Source organism: Oryctolagus cuniculus, chromosome 15 (assembly GCF_964237555.1).
Source record: "Oryctolagus cuniculus chromosome 15, mOryCun1.1, whole genome shotgun sequence".
Taxonomy (NCBI): Eukaryota; Metazoa; Chordata; class Mammalia; order Lagomorpha; family Leporidae; genus Oryctolagus; species Oryctolagus cuniculus.
In genome coordinates, this window is record NC_091446.1 from 47,989,639 (window position 1) to 48,012,322 (window position 22,684).

General features: G+C 36.6%; 1 protein-coding gene and 1 long non-coding RNA gene across 2 annotated transcripts in view; one reads left to right on the forward strand and one right to left on the reverse strand.

Moving 5' to 3' along the window:
• The window catches only part of LOC100356485 (protocadherin-15), a 1,660,811-nt gene that overhangs the window by 1,401,832 nt on the left and 236,295 nt on the right, over positions 1–22,684 (reverse strand).
• LOC138845358 (uncharacterized) lies at positions 11,627–21,369 on the forward strand. Its single transcript, XR_011382389.1, has 4 exons — positions 11,627–11,753; positions 15,271–15,358; positions 17,498–17,841; positions 20,930–21,369. It is a non-coding gene; the product is annotated as an uncharacterized lncRNA (long non-coding RNA).

The following is a 22,684-nucleotide window of genomic DNA, read 5'->3' on the forward strand; positions in this document are numbered from 1 at the left end:
GTTATCAGATCCTTTCTATTTACTCCATTTTAATAGAAGATTCTCCCACTCTCTGTTCTAATATGTTCATAATTGTTCACCTTGCTACCTGTATTTGGCAGTCACTTGTGTAAACAGCTGAAGAAACTGTTTACCTGAAGGATGCCAGGGGCACCAGGCTGCTTTTATTCTACTCATATTTCAGTACTAGTCTCTTCAGGCTGTAAATCCTCTTAACACACATGGTATAATTCAACGTCCACACATGAATTCCCCAAATATTATTTTCAACTCTTTTTGAAATATTTTTATTTTTGAAATACAAAAAATATAAAGCTTAGACTAAATATGAATGACAAACTTTTTCTCAGAACTTTAATTTGCATGCTTTTGAATTACACTGTTGCGCTCGCTTCAGCAGCACGTGTACTAAAATTGAATTATGCTTTTGTTCCATATATTTGCTTAATAATTCCATCATATGCTAGAGGGACCATCAATAGAAATGTTTCCTGAATATTTTTCGGAAGCAGAGCATATTATATCCTAGAAAACTGAAATTAACATTTGTGACAATGCCCTGCATAGACTAAACAAGCCTTAAATATAATTTCGCTAAACAAGCCTAAAATATTATTTCTTCCAAATATAAGAATTCTTTGCATCTGTTTAGCTAGAAATTGAATTACAGATGGAAATTTCAAAGAAGCATTTTCTAGGTTTTATTTTTAATATACCAGTTTTGTAAAATATTATTGAAAATATTATTAAATATCATGGTCAAATAAGCTTAGGAAATAGAATGTTCCTTTAGAAAATCAAATACATTACATATTAGCAATCTAAGAATCCTAAAGGATTCTGATCAAAGAAACCTGTTAAACATGACTTAGCCCATGTTCCAAGTCCACGTAATTGCAGCACCAATTTTTACACAGTTAATACTAATTGTCATCTTCAAGGACATGCATAATCACCTCTACCACTTTCTAAAAGATGATGGCAAACATGTTTAATTTAGATTTTCCTTACTTAATTTTTAAAAATGTTAATGTCTTATAATATGATGATTTGCATTAACTATATATTCAATTCAGTTTAGTTCTTAGAGTCATGAAAAACTTCTCCTTTCTACATAAAAGTAATTTTTATAATATAGGCAACGGATACACCTAAATTGTGAGAGTCTCAATTTTCTTTTTCCAGGTTTAAGATAAAATTTTACTGACATCACCAACTTAATGTTAGAAAATATTTTAAAATTTTATCTCATCTAATGGCATAATTACATTAAGATTACAGAGGAATATTTAATAAATAATTTTTATTCATTTTGAATAAAAGTTAACAGCACATGATCTATATATGATAACCTATTTTTTGTTTATATTTGAAAATAGTAATATTTAAGATTTGGGACTGATGTTCCTAGTGCATACAGTAAATTGAACTCTGCTAATTCCATAAGGAATAATATAGGAGATATTGCAAATATTGGGGGGGGGGGGGTAACAGCACTGCCCTGCAAGTAAAGCTGCTGCCTGCAGTGTCAGCATCCCATATGGGCACTGGTTCAAGTCCCGGCTGCTCCATTTCCAATCTAGCTCTCTGAAATGGCCTGGGAAAGCAGTGGAAGATGGCCCAAGTCCTTGGGCCTCTGCACCCATGTGGGAGACCCAGAAGAAGCTTCAGGCTTGGCTTCGAATCATCCCAGCTTCTAATCGACCCAACTCCAGCCATTGCAGCCATTTGGGGAATGAACCCGCAGATGGAAGAACTCTCTCTCTCTCTTTCTCTCTCCCTGCCTCTCTGTAACTCTGCCTTTGGAATAAATAAATAAATCTTTAAGAAAATATGAGGACAGTATTGTGGTACAGTGGGTTAAGCCATTCTCTAAGATACTAGCAATTCATTTGAGCACTGATTCCAGTGCCTGCTGCTCCACATGCCAGTATAGCTCTATGCTAATACACCTGGGAAGGCAGAAGATGGCCCAAGCACCCAGGTCCCTGCCACCCATGTGGGAGAAGAGTCTCAATTTCATTCATTTTATTTTTTTAACTTTTATTTAATAAATATAAATTTATAATGTACAACTTTGAATTATAGCAGATTTTCCCCCATAACCTCCCTCCTACCCGCAACCATCCCATCTCCTACTCCCTCTCCCATCTAATTCTTCATCATGATTCATTTTCAATTATCTTTATATACAGAAGATCAACTTCGTATACACTAAGTAAAGATTTCAACAGTTTGCACCCACATAGACACACAAAGTATAAAGCACTGTTTGAAGACTCTTTTTACTGTTAATTCTCATAGTACAGCACATTAAGGACAGAGATCCTACATGGGGAATAAATACGCAGTGACTCCTGTTGTTGATTTAACAATTGACACTCTTATTTATGACATAAGTGATCACCTGAGGCTCTTGTCATGAACTGCCAATGCTGTGGAAGTCTCTTGAGTTCACTAACTCTGATCTTGTTAAGAACAACGCCATATTCAAAGTGGAAGTTCTCTCCTCCCTTCAGAGAAAGGTACCTCCTTCTTTGATGGCCCATTCTTCCCACTGGGATCTCACTCATAGAGATCTTTCATTTAGGTCATTTTTTTTTTGTTTTTTGCCATAGTGTCTTGGCTGTCCATGCCTCAGAAACTCTCATGGGCTTTTTAGACAGATCCAAATGCCTTAAGGTCTGATTCTGAGGCCAGAGTGCTGTTTAGGGCATCTACCATTCTAAGAGTCTGTTGTGTGTCCTGCTTCCCATGTAGGATCAGTCTTTCCTTTTCAGTTCTATCACTTATTATTAGCAGGCACTGGTCTTATTTATGTGATCCATTTGACACTTAATCCTATCATGATGATCTATTATGAACTTAAACTGATCACTTTAACAAGTAAGTTGGCATTGGTACATGCCACCTTGATGGGACTGAATTGCAATCCCCTGAAACGTTTCTGGTCCTACCATTAGCGGTAAGTCCGAGTGAGCATGTGCTGAACTGTATATCTCTTCCCTCTCTTATTCCCACTCATATTTAACAGTGATCACTTTTCAGTTAGATTTAAGAGATTTCACTCGATATTTAATTTGTAAGGATAAAGAACATATGTTATTAACATCATTATATATTTCACAAACAGAAGAAAACATTCAAAATTTACTAAATTTAACTAAAAGATGTATATTTGAGTATGTACAGGATTCATATTTTAAGGTTTTTATTTAATTTTATTATGTGTAAAGCAGAGTGACAGAGGAGGGAGAAAGAGGGACAAACAGGGAGAAAGAGATAGGAGAGGGAGGGGGGAGGGAGAGGGAGGGGGAGGGGAGAGAGAGAGAGAAAGAGAGAGAGAGAACATTACCTTCAACAGCCATGTTTGTGTCTCCATTTGTGTTTACCATATCAGTGGTAGGAACACAAGTACTTGAGCCATCACCTGTAGCCACCCATGGAACACATTAGCAGAAATTTGGACTGGAAACAGGGTGGATGCTCAAACTCAGGTAGTCAAATTTTAAATCTCAGTTTCCCTAAGGATAACGCTAGAAATGTGCCACGTGACTCCAAATCCCATTAAGTTGGCAGGTCACTGCACATTTATTCCCCATGTAGGATCTCTGTCCTTAATGTGTTGTACCATGAGAATTAACAGTAAAAAAGAGTCTTCAAACAGTGCTTTATACTTTGTATGTCTTTGTGGGTGCAAACTATTGAAATCTTTACTTAGGGTATACTAAGTTGATCTTCTGTATATAAAGATAATTGAAAATGAATCATGATGAAGAATTAGATGGGAGAGGGAGTAGAAGATGGGATAGTTTGCAGGTGAGAGGGTGGTTATGGGGAGAAAAAGCCTCTATAATCTATACTTCAAAAGTTGTACATTGGAAATTTATATTTATTAAATAAATGTTTTCTAAAAAAAAAATCTCGATTTCCTTAGAAACTATATTTTCATAATATATAACAATGAATATACTTCAAAAACTGATGGACTAATGAATGAAAAGATACATTTGTTTTAGTGCAAAAATTTAGAAAGCCATGTAGCTTTTTCATAATGTATATTTTACATAACTTTTTTCAAAACTCTATTTCCTTAATTAAAATTTTTGCTTACATGTATGAATATGATCCATCCAGACCTTTGTGAAGGTACATATAATAAGTGAGGATCAGAGACACAGAGAGATCTGTAGAGTTTCAAATATAAATGAATAGATCTATGAGCTTCTTTAGGGAGAAATACAGAAATGGTGGTAAAGGCAAGGCAATCCATGTGAGTAAGCAGGAAAAAAGGTCATTTTAACACAGGAAACTGTGTGCACAGCCAGTGAGACAGGAATGCAATTGATAGGTTCAGGACACTTGATTTGATTGGATATTCATAATATGATGGTGTCTTCATATCTGCCCCAGTCTCCAGGGCTGGTGTTTGCAGATATTGTCAGAGGCCAGTTGATGAAGGTACTGCGGGCAATGTAAGGGATTCTGTGTATTTTAAGTGTTGGAACACTATTAAATGATTTCAGTAGGATAGTCATGTAGGTTAGTGTTTAAAATTTAACAATAGACTTTGTGTGATGGTCAAAAGGTCATTATGGTTATCCCTGTAGATTAAATTAAGGCTATGATTACAGTTACAGAGGTGATAAATTATTAGAAATATAAATTAGATGAAAACCACAGCATCTAGTTTTTGCTTGGATTCAAGTGTTTTTTGTTTTTGTTTTTGTTTTTAATTTTTTTGACAGGCAGAGTGGACAGTGAGAGAGAGAGACAGAAAGAAAGGTCTTCCTTTTGCCGTTGGCTCACCCTCCAATGGCTGCCGCGGTTGGCGCACCGCGGCCGGTGCACCGCGCTGATCCAAAGGCAGGAACCAGGTACTTATCATGGTCTCCCATGGGGTGCAGGGCCCAAGCACCTGGGCCATCCTCCACTGCACTCCCTGGCCACAGCAGAGAGCTGGCCTGGAAGAGGGGCAACTGGGACAGAATCCGACGCCCCGACCGGGACTAGAACCCGGTGTGCTCACGCCGCAAGGCGGAGGATTAGCCTAGTGAGCCGCGGCGCTGGCTCAAGTGGTTACAAAGTAAAATGAAAGAAAGAAAATTCTCATGTTACCAGATCCCTTAGGTTTGTGTTAATTTTTATTCAGACAGTTTTGCCCTTGATAGTGCAATGAAAGGTTGACCAAAGCAGAAGGGACACAATTAAATTCAGCTGTAGATTCTTAACAGTTCTGTAGATGGTGCTACACCTTGAATTGAAATAGGTGCCTGGGCCGACGCCGTGGCTCAATAAGCTAATCCTCCACCTGCGGCGCTGGCACACCGGGTTCTAGTCCTGGTCTGGGTGCCGGATCCTGTCCTGGTTTCTCCTCTTCCACTCCAGCTCTCTGCCCTGGCCCGGGACGGCAGTGGACGATGGCCCAAGTGCTTGGGCCCTGCACCCGGATGGGAGACCAGGAGGAAGCACCTGGCTCCTGGCTTTGGATCAGCGCGGTGTGCAGGCCGCAGCGGCAATTGGGGGTGAACCAACGGAAAAAGGAATACCTTTCTGTCTCTCTCTCTCACACTGTCCACTCTGTCAAAAAAAAAAAAAAAAAAAAAAAAAAGAAAAGAAATCGGTGCCCGAAAGTAAAGGAAAATCCTTTTTAATGATTGGGTAAATCTACAATGGGAAAAATAGCATGTTAAGGGAAAAAGGTCAAGGACAGAAACAAACAAAGATAACATCTCAGGATTAGATGATTTAAAAAGGGACCAAGAACAGGATACTAAAGTACAATCACTGTAAAGATGATGTTACACAAATTATCTCATTTTTTGTTCAACAAAAAACATGACAAGAGAATAAGCAGGGAATTTTATTCACATTTTAGAGAAAAATAATTCATAACAGATCATGGCCATTCATTGTTACAACGTTACAGTATCATTTCTTGATGTTCCTTTTATATTAGAAAACATTCAGGCCGGTGCCGTGGCTCACTAGGCTAATCCTCCGCCTTGCGGCACTGGCACACCGGGTTCTAGTCCCGGTCAGGGCGCCGGATTCTGTCCCGGTTGCCCCTCTTCCAGGCCAGCTCTCTGCTGTGGCCAGGGAGTGCAGGGGAGGATGGCCCAAGTGCTTGGGTCCTGCACCCCATGGGAGACCAGGAGAAGTACCTGGCTCCTGCCATCGGATCAGCGCGGTGCCCGCCGCAGCCGCAGCGGCCATTTTGGGGTGAACCAACGGCCAAGGAAGACCTTTCTCTCTGTCTCTCTCTCTCACTATCCCCTCTGCCTGTCAAAAAAAAAAAAAAAAAAAAAAGGATTTATTGAAAAAAAAAAGATTTATTAAAGAAAACATTCTTCAGTATTGTGTCAAAATATTACAAATATGGTAAAATTATGTTGATAAGTTTATTTTTAAAAAAGGTTTATTCACTTATTTGAGAGTTGGAGACAGCGACAGAGAGATATTTCATCCGCTGGTTCATTCCCCAAATGGCCACAGCATCCAGAGCTGAGCAAATCTGAAGCCAGGAACCAGAAAGAAGGTTCTTCTGGTCTCCCCTCTGGGCCATCTTTCCACTGCTTTCTCAGGCCATAGCAGAGCTGCATCAGAAAAGCAGCAGCCAGGAAAAGAACTAGTGAAATATGGCATGATGGCACTTTAGGCTGAGGCCTAACCTATTATGCCACAGCGCTGGCCCCAATACATTTATTTTTAATAAAAGTTATTAAGATTTCAGAAAAATTTCATTTATTATCCATAGCATAAATAAGATATACTAAATTTAGCATATTCATCTGGAGTGCTGAATGGGGATTGCTGTTCAAACACTATAAGTTTATCTCAGGGTGGGAGACTGCTACAGATCACTTCAAGGCTCTCAAAGTCCCATCCATCATCGTGTGCTGTAAAATGAAAGGTGAAGCATTTTACTGTGAGAATAACTGTTTAACAACACTTCAAAGCCCTAAGCCAGAGTTGAACTATGGCAATTCCTACACCCTCTTGTCAGTCCTGTACTCTATAAATTACACCTTTGTCATTGCAGAAAACATCAAGATAGAATATACGCCATCTTCAAAAGTTGTGGGTAGAAAAATCAAATATCCCCAATTCTTATTTTATTTACAAAAGTAAACTGCACATGATATACCTGTTTTCTTGTGTTGCATCCAACGTTTTCTTATATATAAGGTAATAATCTTTTCTAAAATTTCTTATTTTGCTTTACATTTTCTTTATAATTTCCTTAGGTAGCCAACTGGGTAAAAATCCAAAATAGAAAAGATGTTTGGTTATAAATTTCTAGCTATACATAAATCTAAATGTTACATTGTCATAAGTTTTAAATTAATGGATCATAATGGTGCTTTTCCTATCTATTGTGCTAATATTAAAAGATGTTAAAGAACACACCAAGACTAACCTATTTATAAAGTCAGATTTGTAGCAGGATACTATAAAATATGATGTGAGATTATTTGAAAAGGAATCCCTTCCACACGTAGAATGCAACACTGTAATGCCACGTTAACAAACCTTGGGTAAAACAACAACTGACATGCTTCTTTTTTTTCTTTCGATTCTTAACACTATATCATATTCATTTGTCATTTACAATCCACACAAATGCATCATGTAAATACTAACATGGAGGAGGTATATAATGACCTCTATCAAAAAACAGTCACAGGACATGAAGAAAAATGTCAAAGACAAATGAGAAAATCTTTAAAATATAGAAAAGCTGTGTTTCTTTGCATTACAATGAAAAATAAACACTCATTTCACAAAATTATATATGAACCCTTTTCCTATAGTATGGAATTTTATTGTGATCAGGGATATAGGAGGTAGGAATCTAGAGGTACAGTTGACGTTTTTGATTTTTTTTTTTTGATAGAATAGATTTTTACTTAATTCTTTGAAATGGACTCCTATTTTAATTGGAAGTCTATGTGGGTTCAGAAAAATTAATCATTTAAATCTAAGCATTAAGTGTTGAATATATTTTCAAACTGAAAGGATTTACCTTATAAGTAAATGCAAAACATGGAGCCCGTGCCATGGCATAGTGGGCTAAGTAAGCTTCTGCCTGTGGCACCAGCATTTCATATGGGCGTCAATTCCTTTCCTGGCTGCCCCTCTTTTAATCCAGCTCTCTGGTTATGGCCAGGGAAAACAGTGAGATGGCCCAAGTGTTTGGGCCCCTTCACCCATGTGGGAGACTCAAAGGAAGCTCCTGGCTTTGGATCCGCTCAGCTCTGGCTGTTGTGACCCTTCAGGGACTGAACCAGCAGATGGAAGACCTTCCTCTGTCTCTCCCTGTCTTGGTCTCTAACTCTTTTTCTCAGGTAAATAAATAAAATCTTAAAAAATAGAAAGTAAATGCAAAACAAATTAAAAATTATGAATCTGGTGGTATTTGTTAAACAAAGCCCAAGTTATCCTCATATTTTTTTCAAATTTTTTTTTTAACTTTTATTTAATGAATATAAATTTCCAAAGTACGATTTATGGATTACAATGGCTTCCCCCCCATACCGTCCCTCCCACCCACAACCCTCCCCTTTCCCACTCCCTCTCCCCTTCCATTCACATCAAGATTCATTTTCGATTATCTTAATATACGGAAGATCAGCTTAGTATACATTGAGTAAGGATTTCAACAGTTTGCTCCCACACAGAAACATAAAGTGAAAAATAATAGATGATTTTTTTTAAATGATGATGAAATCAGATCAGACCTATTGTCATGTTTAATCCCAGTGAGAGTCAAGTTGGGAGTTGATAATTTCTTTTTTTTTTTTTTTTTTTTTTTTTTTTTTTTACAGAGGATCAGTTTAGTATACATTAAGTAAAGATTTCAACAGTTTGCACCCCCATAGAAACACAAAGTGAAATATATTGTTTGAGTACTCGTTATAGCATTAAATCTCAATGCACAGCACATTAAGGACAGAGATCCTACATGAGGAGTAAGTGCACAGTGACTCCTGTTGTTGACTTTACCAATTGACACTCCTGTCTATGGAGTGTCATATTTTGATTTCTTTTAACTGTAGGAAGAAGATAATGTATTAATAAGCAAAATTATATTTTATATATAATTATTACTACAATATTATGTAATATAATTTATATATAACTATTATAGTACATGTATTATAATATTAAGCAATTTTGCTTATTAGTGCATTATCTTCCTTGCAACCAACCATGTTGAGTGATGTACATCCATCCTGGCTATTTATGCTCCATTGAGCTGAAGGTACAATGGACAGAGTGCAGGGAAATAAACAAATTGTTAGCAGTAGGATGAAGAGAGAATAATGGATTTTTTATGTAAGGGAAAAGAGGCTTACTTGAAAAAATTTAAAGCTATCTATTATTATAAACCTTAGAAGGCCAAGAAATAATTAATTATAGCTTTTATTTCGGACATTAGAGATAATTAACTCTAGCCAGTCTAGTTATTAACATTATAGGTTCTTAAAATATAAAAATCAAAATAACCAATTATTGATGGATTAAGCCATAAATTATATGTACATTAATACACACACTATTTTCCTTATATATTATATGCTATTTAGGAAAAAAATAGTGGCTTAGATCCACACATATACTTCAACAATAAGATGCAGTAAATTTCTCTTTCATGTAAATCCATAGTCTTAGACATTGAAAATGTTCCCCAGTTTGCAGTTAAACATAGCTGAATTGAAAGTTTATACACAAAACACATTTAACATGTATCAGGTCATTGGCAAATCCCTACATGTGAAATAGAGTGAACAAATTCATCTAAACATTTCCCAACACTAGAAATCTTTATAAATGCCTTGCATTCTGAATTTTTTTTTAAATCTCATTTTTCAATTTTCATTTTATTCTAGAGTAAAATGTACAAAAATGCCTTACATTTCAAATAAAATGTTATAAATTCCAATATCATGAATAACTTACAACTGAATTATATAAGCCAAAGTCAAATGAGATTGTTGGAATCCATTTGAAACTTTTGAGGATGTAGTAACATCAGGGCACTCATCTCAAGTAACACAGAAATTTCAATGATACTTTATTTTAACCACAAAAGGGAACTTTGGGTCAGTATGTTGTTTTAGTACACCTGGAAATAACCCTACACCTGTGATTTGCCTGTGCTGTGATTTCCAAAATTATAGACATGCAGCTATTTAAATTCAATTTAGTTAATGAAGACAAGAAATACAAGTCCCCAGTAGCACTAGCCATATTTCAAGTCCTGAATGGTTCTTACTTGGCTGGTGGCCACTTTATCAATGCACATATAGAATATTTATACCGACAGAAGTTATATCAGTGTGTGCTTGTCCACTTATTAGCGTTTGCTGCTCTTTTATTTTCGCATTCATTCTTTTATTCATTTGGGATGGGAGAGAGAAAGGAAAGGTAGGGGGTGGAGGGAGGAGAGGGGAGTGAATGGAAAGAAAAAAGCAGAATAGCAGAATAGATGAACGGGGGGAAAGACCCAGGGGGACAGAGAAAGAGCTAATCCAGGCTTTAATTTTTGCTGGACACTAAACCTTGGTAATGAACCAAAAATCCATGCTCTCAAGCAGCTTCAGCTAATGAATAGGAAAAAAGGAAGTGGACACTCATAATGTTTTAGATGAATTGAAGAAATATATTGAAGAAACTACAACAAGTAACATGATAGTGAAGAAGAAAGGGGTAGGAACAGGCTGGGTGGTAAAACCTGAGATTATCTTGCGTAAAGACCACAAATGCAGGGAGGGAAGAACACTTTGAGAATATCTAAAAACAGAATAGTACATCCGGAAGGAGCAGTATAAATGTGTTTAGACAGAGTATTCATTAATGTGGATCAAGGAAGAATATAAATGTCAGCTTAATGATAGACTGATGTCAGGGGCCAGATTAAGCCCATGCCATGTGTTGAAATCTTAGCCAAGATTTCACATTAACATTGAAATGTGATAGCCACTGGGGAGTTTTGAGCATGGAACAAGTGACATGATGTCTTATTTACAATCTCACGTCAACTATTGTTTGGAGAATAAAACATGGTAGGCATAAGAGCAAATAGAAGCAGAAAACACAGGAGGCAAGGTGAGAGAAGGTGCTGACCAAGATCCGTATGAGAGAAATAGAAATGAAGAGCAACATCGGATTGGTGAATAATGTATTCTTCCTGTTGTGATTCTGTCTCCCTTGTGTCTACTAGCCTCTTGAACCACCAAGATTTAGATTATGCCAGATTATCATTTCTGTTGAACTAGGACATCCCAGTATCTTCTGTCCAGACTAAGGACAGGTAATGGAAGAACCTGACAATCCTCAAAAGACTGGAGTATTTGAAAGTAATTTCAAAATCTATATTCACATTTTAGTAATCATTAACAGTTTCAAGACAAGAGCAGGATATTTCTGTATTTCCTCCTTAGGGAACATGTTTTCTACTCACACTGAAGCATCTCTTCAGACTCTTTATCTTAAAAACAATTTTTCTTTTACAAATGCGAAATTGCTGTTTCCTAGTGCTGTTGGGCTTTTGGTTTGTTTTTGTTTTTTTGTTTTGCAGCTATAGTGGTTACCTTGGATACTTCCATAGAGATTCTGTATTCTACTCTTCAGTGCTCATCTAATTTCATTTTCTCACAGGGCACAATCTATTATTTGCAACACTGAATCCAAAGAGAAATAAAACGTAAGACTTAAAGAAGGATATCAGGAAATATTTCATTACCAGGGTAAATATTCAGATTCAACTGCTCAGAATCTTAAAATAATTCTTCATATTTCAGATTTCCTTTATCATGTTAGAAGGTACGGAGAAGCATAGCAGGGTAAGAGAATCCAGCAGAATCTGCCTGGTGGAACTTTTCTCTTATGGTGAAGATATGTGCATATTATAAAGAGATCTCAAAAGTTTTAGCATTAAGTATATAGAACAATTTAACTTACAGAAGTAAAATTAGAGTAACAATATTTTACAAACACTGTACTTCCTTTGTATACTTGGCATGTAGTGCTGGTCCATGACATATGTATCTCTAGTATCTTCTCACTCAACTCCAAGTCACTCACTCTCTATTTACCAGTTATAGAATTCATCTCCCTGAATATCACACATTTTACATATTATAATAATGGCTCAAGATATATTTCATAGTAGTAATAAATATCTTAAAGATATATTATTTATAGGGCCGGCAGGGCCACAGCAGGAACAAAGAATAGAACATCCCAGCCTGGTCCATCCGTCTCCACTGCCCATAGGCATATTGATTGCACACAGCCTCAAGGGTTACATAATTACATAAAATATTCACATTTTATGTAATTGAAGAAATGTAGAAGGGAAAAATTATCATGAATATATACATACAAAGGCACATGCACATACATTTGTGTGTGTTGAATAAGCATACCAAATGTGCATATTCATCTGTCTATCCATTCATCTATTCTATCCTTTCCTAACCTATCCTATTCTCTATCTATGTGAGCATATCTATAATCTGAGCAAGAGGAAGGTTCCTAGGGCAACAGGGAGGTAGGTAAAGGTCATTGGTTACTGTGAAATGATGACTCATTTTCAAAGCACACCTGCCTCAACCTCCGCTTCTGTAAGAGCTGGAAGACAATTCAAAGCACAAGGATAAGAAAGAACTAGAAAGTTTATTGTGACATTATAAGAGGAGTTGTAGAGACAGTCAAAATGCAGTATGGGGCAACATAACTGGATTGGCATACTAAAATTTCCATTTCTAACAATTAAATATTCAGACGGAACCCTCTGTGTGTAGAAGGTAGAGAACTTAACAAACAGCAGTGCTGACTTCCCCTAGAAGGTGTCAGACCATGCAGACAGCTCTCACTGACACGTGCTCTGACACATTATTAAAACTCAGCAGTTTGTGAATTTTGAGAAGGTTTTTAAGCTAAAAAAAAAAAAAAAACTTCAAATGTTTACTTTTTTTTCTCATAATGTTTAGTAATATAGGAAGGTAAAGTTACTCATCTGGGTATGATATACCAATTAGTGATTTATATATAAATTGTTAAAAAAACTCATAACATAGCTTATTTCATTACATATTTTCAAGTGAGTCTGGTCCATTTGTTCTTTTCCTCTTCACTTCCCATCATTTGTCAGCTAAATGTAAGCCTTTCTTGAGTTGCTTTTCTTATTGTGTTTCCTCCTCATAGTGTTTCTCTATTCTTGCAAACTATTTCTGTAATTGAAATAATTCAGTTTTATTCACATTTCCTCCCTTTATGTGTGACTACTCTACACTCTTTTCAGAGATAGTTTTCTATTTGAGAGTGACAAAGAAGGAAAAATAAGAGTCCTGTTACCCCATACTGCTCAACTGAATTCAGTACTAAACTGGTGGCTTTTTATCTGTGAATTCTATTCCTACTAATCTTGTAAGTGGGATAAAACTAGTTTTACACATTATCTATTATATTGTTGTTGCTCAAGTAATCCAGGACATAAATCAAGAATAAACCAACCTTCTCTGGGAATTCAGCTCTAATCCTCTGTTTCAATTCTATTAAAATTTACTCCCTGAAATCCTTCTTTTGTCTCAAATTCAAACCCAGCCACTCCAAGTCTCCACTCAATACCACTTGTTTTCTCCATTGAACACAAACTGTTTATTTCTTTGTCGGAAGAGCTTAGGTATTCTGTTGCTTTTTGAATTTCCTTTCACTGTGACCATCCTGCCAGTCACCACTCCTAGATCTGTGCTTCTTATGTTTGCCTTTCAAGGAACAAATGTTTTCTTTCAAATATTGAAGCTGCTTTTTTATATAATTCAATCTTCCCCTAAGAAGTCTTTCTTTTGAATATCTCTATATTTTCTAGAACATGGAATCTCATTTCTCACTCTTCAAAATTCCTATTTTACAAATACTGCCTTTTTAAAAATTTATTTGACAGATAGAGTTAGACAGTGAGAGAGAGAGAGAGAGAGAGAGAGAGAGAAAGGTCTTCCTTCGGTTGGTTCATCCTCCAAATGGCCGCTACTGCCAGAGCTACACCGATCCGAAGCCAGGAGCCAGGTGCTTCCTCCTGGTCTCCCATGCAGGTGCAGGGACCCAAGCACTCGAGCCATCCTCCACTGCCATCCCGGGCCACAGCAGAGAGCTGGACTAGAAGAGGAGCAACCGGGACTAGAACCTGGCGCCCATATGGGATGCCGGCGCCACAGGCGGAGGATTGACCAAGTGAGCCATCACGCTGGCCCCAAATATTGCCATTATTATAAGTCAAACTGACAGACATTTTGAGAGTCTCATATTCCAGGCTGGGTACTATTTTACATAGATTAATTCTGTTCATTCTAGTTCCAAACCTCTGAATAGCTTTTCTTATCATTGTTGTCTTAACAGGAGATGGAGCTAAAGATGTTAATTGTTTGGTTTCAAAAAGCTACAAACCAGCAGAGTTAGGCCTTCAAGTCCATAAGTGAATGTTACTGGAAAGATAATGTGATGGTAATTTAACAACAAATATCCTGATCATAGACTACATATTCAAGCATGCAGAACATAGGACTCAAACTGATATTTCTAATTTATAGGTAAGGTATGAAAGATTAAGATTAAGTCATCTTAACAGGATCTCTTGCAACTTCAGATCCTCCTGGATTCACCTGCTTCTTAGTCAAGCTTTATGCCATCCAATACTATATGGGCTCTAATTCAAGTAGGTGCAACTTGACTGAGTATTCTTTTCCACCTTTATCATTCATCTGGTACCTTGCACTTCCTGGTGCAAGGATGTTTCTGCCAATCACACAGCACTGAACACCAGAAAACCTCCCTTCATGTCCAAATATGTTACAATGCAACAGTTGGGTGTTGGGTAGGGTGAATAACTGAACTTTGGGATATGAAAACACTGGATGAATTCATCCCCTCCTCTCTAAGAAAAACATTGTCTTAACACAGTCATTTGATGTACACACTTGGAGGCTTGTCTCAATAAACTAAGTCACTGCTTCTATTAAATAGTGAATGATACCTCTGTCTCTGAGCTTCCTATGAGGGGTCTTCAGAAAGTTTGTGAAAGATACGAATCAGGAAAAAACTATAGATGGATTTCCAAAGATATGTGCACAAAAATAATTTATATTCTAATTCTCTTCATCTATGAACTTCTACCTTTACATGTTCTTTGCAAAATACCTCTACTCCTTCAGTCCTGGTGCTGGGGATCTCTATAATTTTTTACCTCAACTCTCCATTTTGCAGGATGAAAAATACAAGTGGAGCCTTGAAGTGACAGTTCACCAGAAAACATCACTGAGGAAACTACAACAATGGGGCATGGTATTTCTCTGTAAGCCAGAGGTCACATTCAGACTCTGATCTCACTGATTTTCATTTGTACAGTATTGTCCTGTCAGTTTAGATACCTATAACCAGCTCTCTGACTCTATTACCTTAAATCCTGACACCTAAAATTAGTAATTTCATAAGCACTGAATGAGGTCAAGGATAAAGCTTTGGTCTGTGGCACACATTGAGTTCAATGCTAAGGATTCATCACGGGAAAAGACCCAGTCTCCAACTTAATGCAGCTCAGGATGAAATAGACATCAATTAATCAACATTAAAAAATGATACAAAGGTGCCACTAATGACTGCTTAAGTTCTCAAATTAGCGTTTTTCCCCAATATTCCACCACTTGTATTACAATGAGATAATTCTCCTTTTATGCACCAAAGTCATAGAACCGTTTCTGGGAATATGCATTAAAATATAAGTTTGCAGGCTGTATCCCTGACTCATGGATTCAAAATCAGAGAAATTAGGACAATTCAAAGTGATGTTTCAAATCTTGGCTGTCTTTCAGAACTGCAGAGGGGGCTTTTGGGTTGTTAATGTTCAAATTTAATTTTTAAATTAACATCAAGTAGATTTTTTATGGAATGTAAAATTCCATAAATTTAATCCATATGTTCATTTTTATTCTACCACCAATATTTAAAATAAAAGGAGTACAGGCCAGCACCGTGGTGCACTAGGTTAATCCTCCGCCTGCGGCGCCGGCATCCCATATGGGCACCAGGTTCTAGTCCCGGTTGCTCCTCTTCCAGTCCAGCTCTCTGCTGTGGCCTTGGAGGGCAGTGAAGAATGGCCCAGGTGCTTGGGCCCCTGCACCCACATGGGCGAACAATGGGAGAAGTGCCTGGCTCCTGGCTTCAGATCGGCGCAGCTCCAGCCGTTGTGGCCACTTCGGGAGTGAACCAACAGAAGGAAGACCTTTCTCTCCGTCTCAATCTCACTGTCTGTAATTTGCTTGTCAAATAAATAAATAAGATTTTAAAATAAATAAAGGAGCAAAATGAGTATGTATATAAATGTATATGAATCAAAGAATACCTGTACATTACACCAGAAAAGGGGGCAAATAAAAAGCAAAATACTTTGAAAAGTGAAGCCATCTTAGGAAAGTTGAAAATCATGTGCATAAATCTGTTTTCTTAATACATGTAAACAAAATTATTTAGAATATTTTTAAAGTTAAGAAATTCAAGCATCTTCAGGTTTCAGAATACAACCTAAGCTTGTCACACCTGTAGAACTATATTGCTTTACAGTGCATTTTCCCCCTTACTTTTAGTAAAGAACAAAGAACACTTTAGAATTAAATTCCCAGTGTAAAAACTTTCTCAACGATGCAGTGAGATCTTTAGGATCCAATATATTAGAATTATTTATGATTATTATTCTTATTAGGAATATTATTAGGATTTCTTAGGATCAATTCTGACTATATTATTTTTATTTTTTTAAGATTTTATTTATTTGAGAGTTAGAGTTACAGACAGTGAGAGAGACAGAGAAAAAGGTCTTCCAGCCGCAACGGCTGGAGTTGAGCCGATCCGAAGCGAGGAGCCAGGTGCTTCTTCCAGGTCTTCCACATGGGTGCAGGGGCCCAGCCCAAGCACTTGGGCCATCTTCTAATGTTTTCCCAGCCCACAGCAGAGAGCTGGATTGGAAGAGGAGCAGCCATATGGGATGCCTGCACCTCAGGTGGAGGATTAACCTACTGCACCATGGCACCAGCCCCCTGACTATATTATTATCTATTAGTTATGCAATCTGCTTACTTCATTTTCTGCTTTCACTAAGCAAAGAAAAAAAAGATTTTCAAGAAAGAATACTACCTATACCTTATAGATTTCGCCAGGAGGATTAAATGAGATAATTTATAAAGAGTATTTTGATAAAATGTCTTGGCATTTATAATTCTAATAAATTATAATTTGAGGAGACGTCATAGAAGTTCACAGAAAATACATATTACTAAGAAAACAGCCTGCATTTCAAATTTTATATATCGCAATAAACATGTAAAAATTAATTTGATTGGCTGGTGTTATTGTCCAGTGGGTTAAGCTGTTGCCTACAATGCCCGCATCCCGTACTGGAGTGCTGGTTCAAGTCCTGGTTGTTCTGCTTCCTATTCAGCCCCCTGCTAATGCTCCTGGAAAAGCAGTGGAGGACAGTCTAAGCACTTCAGATTCTGACACCCAAATGGTAGACCAGATGGAGTTTCAGTCTGCTGCCTTTGAATTGGCCCAAACCTAGGCATTGCAGGCATTTGGAAAGTGAAACTGTGTGTGTGTGTGTGTGTGTGTGTGTGCCTTACAAATAAATAAAATCTGTTCAAGGTTTTTTTTTTGTTTGTTTGTTTTTTTTTTTGTGAAAAGCAGAAAGACAGAGAAGGAGAGCTCCTACCTACTGGTTTACTCTCCAAATGTTCACAATAGCCAGGGCTGGCCAAGACCATAGCAAGGAGCCAGGAATACAATGTAAGTATTCTGGGTGGGTGGCAGATCCAAATATCTTAAGCCATCATCCTTGCCTCCCAGTGTCTATGCTGGCTCAAAGTCGGACTCATGAGCCATAGATAGGAATGAAACCTCTGCACTCCTTTATGGGACAGCCTGTCTCAAATGCTATGCTAAATACTCACACCTAAACTTATCTTTTAATTTCATTACCCAAACATTGTTTTGAGTACTGCATTCCTCTATTTTATTGACATTCTTAAAAGACTAATATCAGATTCTAGGATATAAAGATTAAAAAAAAAAAAAACATTTTTGATATTGCCCAAGCTTCACTGACATTAATAAAGTGCACACATTTACCAAAACTGCAGCTTCTTTGATATCCATCTTTTCCCAAAGAGGAACAAAAAGAATTTTATGGCAACCAGTCAGAAGTTGAGTCATACTGTGTATAAAACCAATAGAGGCAGCAAACAATCAGCGCCAAGGCAATAATCCTGGTTGAGTGGATTTCCGTTTGTAGAGTCTGAGCAGAACAGTAGTACATGCCAGACCAACAGAAGTATAAAAGATTTTAACTCTGTAGTGAGAGTCAAGAGCTCTTGAATCCAGTTTTATTTCTGCTAACAATAATTGGATTTGACTCTGAAAATTGTAAATTATGCAAGCAAGAAACATATTTGTAGTCTGTATGCTTCTTTTGCTGCTTATAGGACACTTTGAAGATAATGTGAAACAGGAAAATGTAGAGGAAAATTTTGCTTGTCAGGCATGATTTGTATGATTTACATGACTTTTCATTAGCAGGAAATTTTAGTTATGCAAGGCTAATTAGACAAAGTTGAAATATAAGTTAATTCAGCCAGGAATACAAATGACCTCCAGGTGTTCTTTCTTCCAAATGATATGCCAGTCCACTCTTCTGTTCATAGTATGGGTGATGTTTTTATTCCTCCTTGGCATTCAATGACACAATATTCCATAGACAGAGTTTTTTTTTTTAAGGTTTATTTATTTATTTGAAAGTCATAGTTACACAGAGAGAGGAGAGGTAGGGAGAGAGGTCTTCCATCCGATGGTTCACTCCCCAGTTGGCTGCAATGGCTGGAGCTAGACACAGTTATTTGTAATGTCCTACTATACTGAATTTTGCTGGCATCCCCATGGAGGGTAGTTGTAGCCATACTTGTAATAAGAATAGCTACTTCCTACATCAAAAGCAATCTACTTCCTACATTCTTTTTTTTTTAACTTTTATTTAATGAATATAAATTTCCAAAGTACAGAATATGGATTACAATGGCTCCCCCCCCCATAACGTCCCTCCCACCGGCAACCCTCCCCTTATCCACTCCCTCTCCCATTCACATCAAGATTTCTACTTCCTACATTCTAAAGATTTTCTTGACTAATTATCTAAAGTTACAAATACTCCCATTTTTCAGCAGAGGAAATCATGTTCCACAGACATTTGATAACTAACTTTTGCACATTTGTATAATAGCTACCATGGAAATAACAAACTACATTCTGAACACTGAAACAAAAGAGATTTATCTTTGCCTTATGTCATTACCTATAGATAGCTGAATATATATTGAGCAGATATAACTTATTTTTAAGCAAGTCATAGCAATAAAATATAGCCCCTGATGTGAGCATATTAGTGAGAATGTGGAGAAAGGGTGACCCATGCACACTATTTTTGGGTGTGTAAGTTAGCATAGTCAGCATGGTAGCTCTGTTAAATATCAAAAATACATCTACCAGGTGATCCAGCAATTCCTCATCAAAGTATAAATGTTAGGGAAATCAAATCAATTTGCCATAGAAGTTGTCATGAACCAGGTTCATTGTGCTTTGTTCACAATGGCCAAGATATGGAATCAACTTAAGTGTTCATCAATAAAATGAATGGATGAAGAAAATGTGGTATATATATGTAGTATAATACTAGTCAAACTTGAAGGAAATTCTGTCATTAAATACATTAATAAGTATCCAAATCATTCAATTAGAAATGAAAAATATATGGGTAGGTATTTGTCCCAGTGGTTAAGGCATCTGCTCTCAAATTCTAAAAAAAATAAGTAAAATAAAAAGTTAGAAAAATAAGTTATGACTCAGGCCAGTGTCCTAGCATTGAGGGTAAACCAGTGCCTCTGATGTCAGCATCCCATACAGTTGATTGGTCAAATCCCAGCAGCTCCACTTATGATCCAGCTTCCTGCTAATGCGCCTGGGAAAACAGCAGCATATGACCCAAATCCTTGGACCCCTGGTCCCACATGGGAGACCTAGATGAAGTTCCTGGATTCAGTATGGCCACTGCAGTCATCTGGGCAGCTAACCAATGGATGGAACATCTCTCTCTCTCTCTGTCTCTCTTTCTCTCTACTGCTCCTTTTAACTCTACCTCTCAAAAAACAAAAAGTTACACAATGAAACAAAGCAATTTTACTTTTGAATATAAACATTAAAATTACTTTCACAAAAGAACTTGAGAAAAATACGAAAGAAACATGCATAACTAAAGCATTCAAAATAATGCAAATATCCATTAATTGGATAATGAATAAAAATAATGAAGTCAGGCCAGCGCCGCGGCTCACTAGGCTAATCCTCCACCTTGCGGAGCCGGCACACCGGGTTCTAGTCCCGGTCGGGGCACCGGATTCTGTCCCGGTTGCCGCTCTTCCAGGTCAGCTCTCTGCTGTGGCCAGGGTGTGCAGTGGAGGATGGCCCAAGTGTTTGGGCCCTGCACCCCATGGGAGACCAGGAGAAGCATCTGGCTCCTGCCACTAGATCAGCGCAGTGCGCCGGCCACAGCGCGCCAGCCGTGGCGGCCATTGGAGGGTGAACCAACGGCAAAAGGAAGACCTTTCTCTCTGTCTCTCTCTCTCACTGTCCACTCTGCCTGTCAAAAAAAAAAAAAAAAAAGAAAAGAAAAAAAATATTCTTCAGCAATACGAAGGAGTTAATTATCAATATACAAGAAAACATGTATGAATTGGGAAATCTCAAAGTCAACTGATATAATTCAGATATAAAGAGTATAAATTTGATGAATCAGTATCAATTCATTTACATAAAATTTCCTCTCTAGTTGCAGCAGTCAGAACAGTGTCACTTGCTGTTCAGGCAGAGATGGCCAGAAAACACAGGAGTTAAATCCTAAAGTGATGGACTACACCTATTGTATCTTGATTGCTGTGAAAGTAACATAATTGAGTAAATAAAACCTTGAGTACTAAAATCTGTGCATTTCACAGTTCAATTTAACTAATAAAATACTAAAGTGTTATTTTAATCAATAAAACATACAATGAGCATTCACCCTCTTTACTATTTAGACTTGATGTTAAAAATATTAAATTGGTATATTCAGAAATAACTCAAACTAATTAAACAAGCATGGCATTAATAACAGATATTACAGTATGTTCTTTAATATCTGAATGTAATAGTTTTTTTTAACCAAAGTAAAATTATTTGAAGTTGAAGAAGAAATTATTTGAAGTTGAAGAAATTGGGAATCAAAATACATCTTTAGTCTTACAATTTGACATATTTTTAATATTTGTTGGTTTCTGTTATTTTTCTTTATTTGCCTATGATAATTCAACTTTCCAAAAGCTGTAGGAAACCATTTTGAGCTTCCAAAGTTTTGCTATCAGTTAGCTCTTGCAATATTGGTGGCAAATTTGTGCTAGAATTTATTAACTCCTTTCATTGATACTGAGTATTTCTTCTACATCTATATTCAAATTAAAGTATAAAATTCTGCTTTCAAAATAATATTCAAGAAGAGCTTCATTATAAAAATTTGAAGAACAAAATTTAAGAAAAATAGGTCACTATACATTTTTCTAATAGTAAAAAGTTTGACAGTCTTTACACATCTTCACTTCTTTGATGTAAACATACCAGATAGATTCAATTGTAATTTTACCTGCGCAGATTTAAAATATGTAGACTCACAGAAGGCATGTCCCAATCTCTTGATGAACTGTCTCTTAATTACTTAGTAAGCCCTATAAACAATAGTAAATTTCTAACACAATAGTCTCCAATGAAAATAAATTCAAATATCTGCTTTCATTATCAATATCTTCTTGATCTTATACATTTTAATTTTAATGACACTGCTAATGTATTCGCAGTTGTATGCAACAGGGAACTTTCAGTGTTGGCATTTCTTCTTATACGCAGAGTGCACATTTGCATGGAATGAGTCAATACCCTGACTAGTATTTTCTTCCTAATTTGTGTATTATTCTGAAGATAATTACATGGCCTATGTCCATGTCAACTAATCAAATTCTATCTTATTAATCTAAGACTATATATAGCAAATCAAATAACTGCTTAGAGAGCTATTCGTATCTACCTCTTTTCATACAATGCCATGGTTAACTTGGGATAAACCCACAGACACAGATATTTACATTTCCTGTTACTGAGCCATCAATTATATGATATTATATAAACTAAGATGAGAATAAGGTATGATTCCAAAGCTAGTAATTCAGATTTTCACTACTTATCTTTATAATGCTCTTGTCTGTCAACCAAAGGATAAATACAAGAAAAATTATTCCTCCGAAGTAAAATACTCACTATTGAAAGAAACTGAGAAAAAGCTCAATTCTTTCAATTGAATTAAAAATCATGTTTAATAAAAACAAAATACCCCATAGCTATGAACCACAAGTTTAATTTTTAAAATAACTGCAATTGTTTTTTATTAACTATTATGAGGATTATATTTTGTACTGGCAAGATTTCATTTTGTACATAATGTTTGGTGACTATAAGTAATAAACACAGCATGAATGCTGGGAAAAAGTCTGAAATTTTC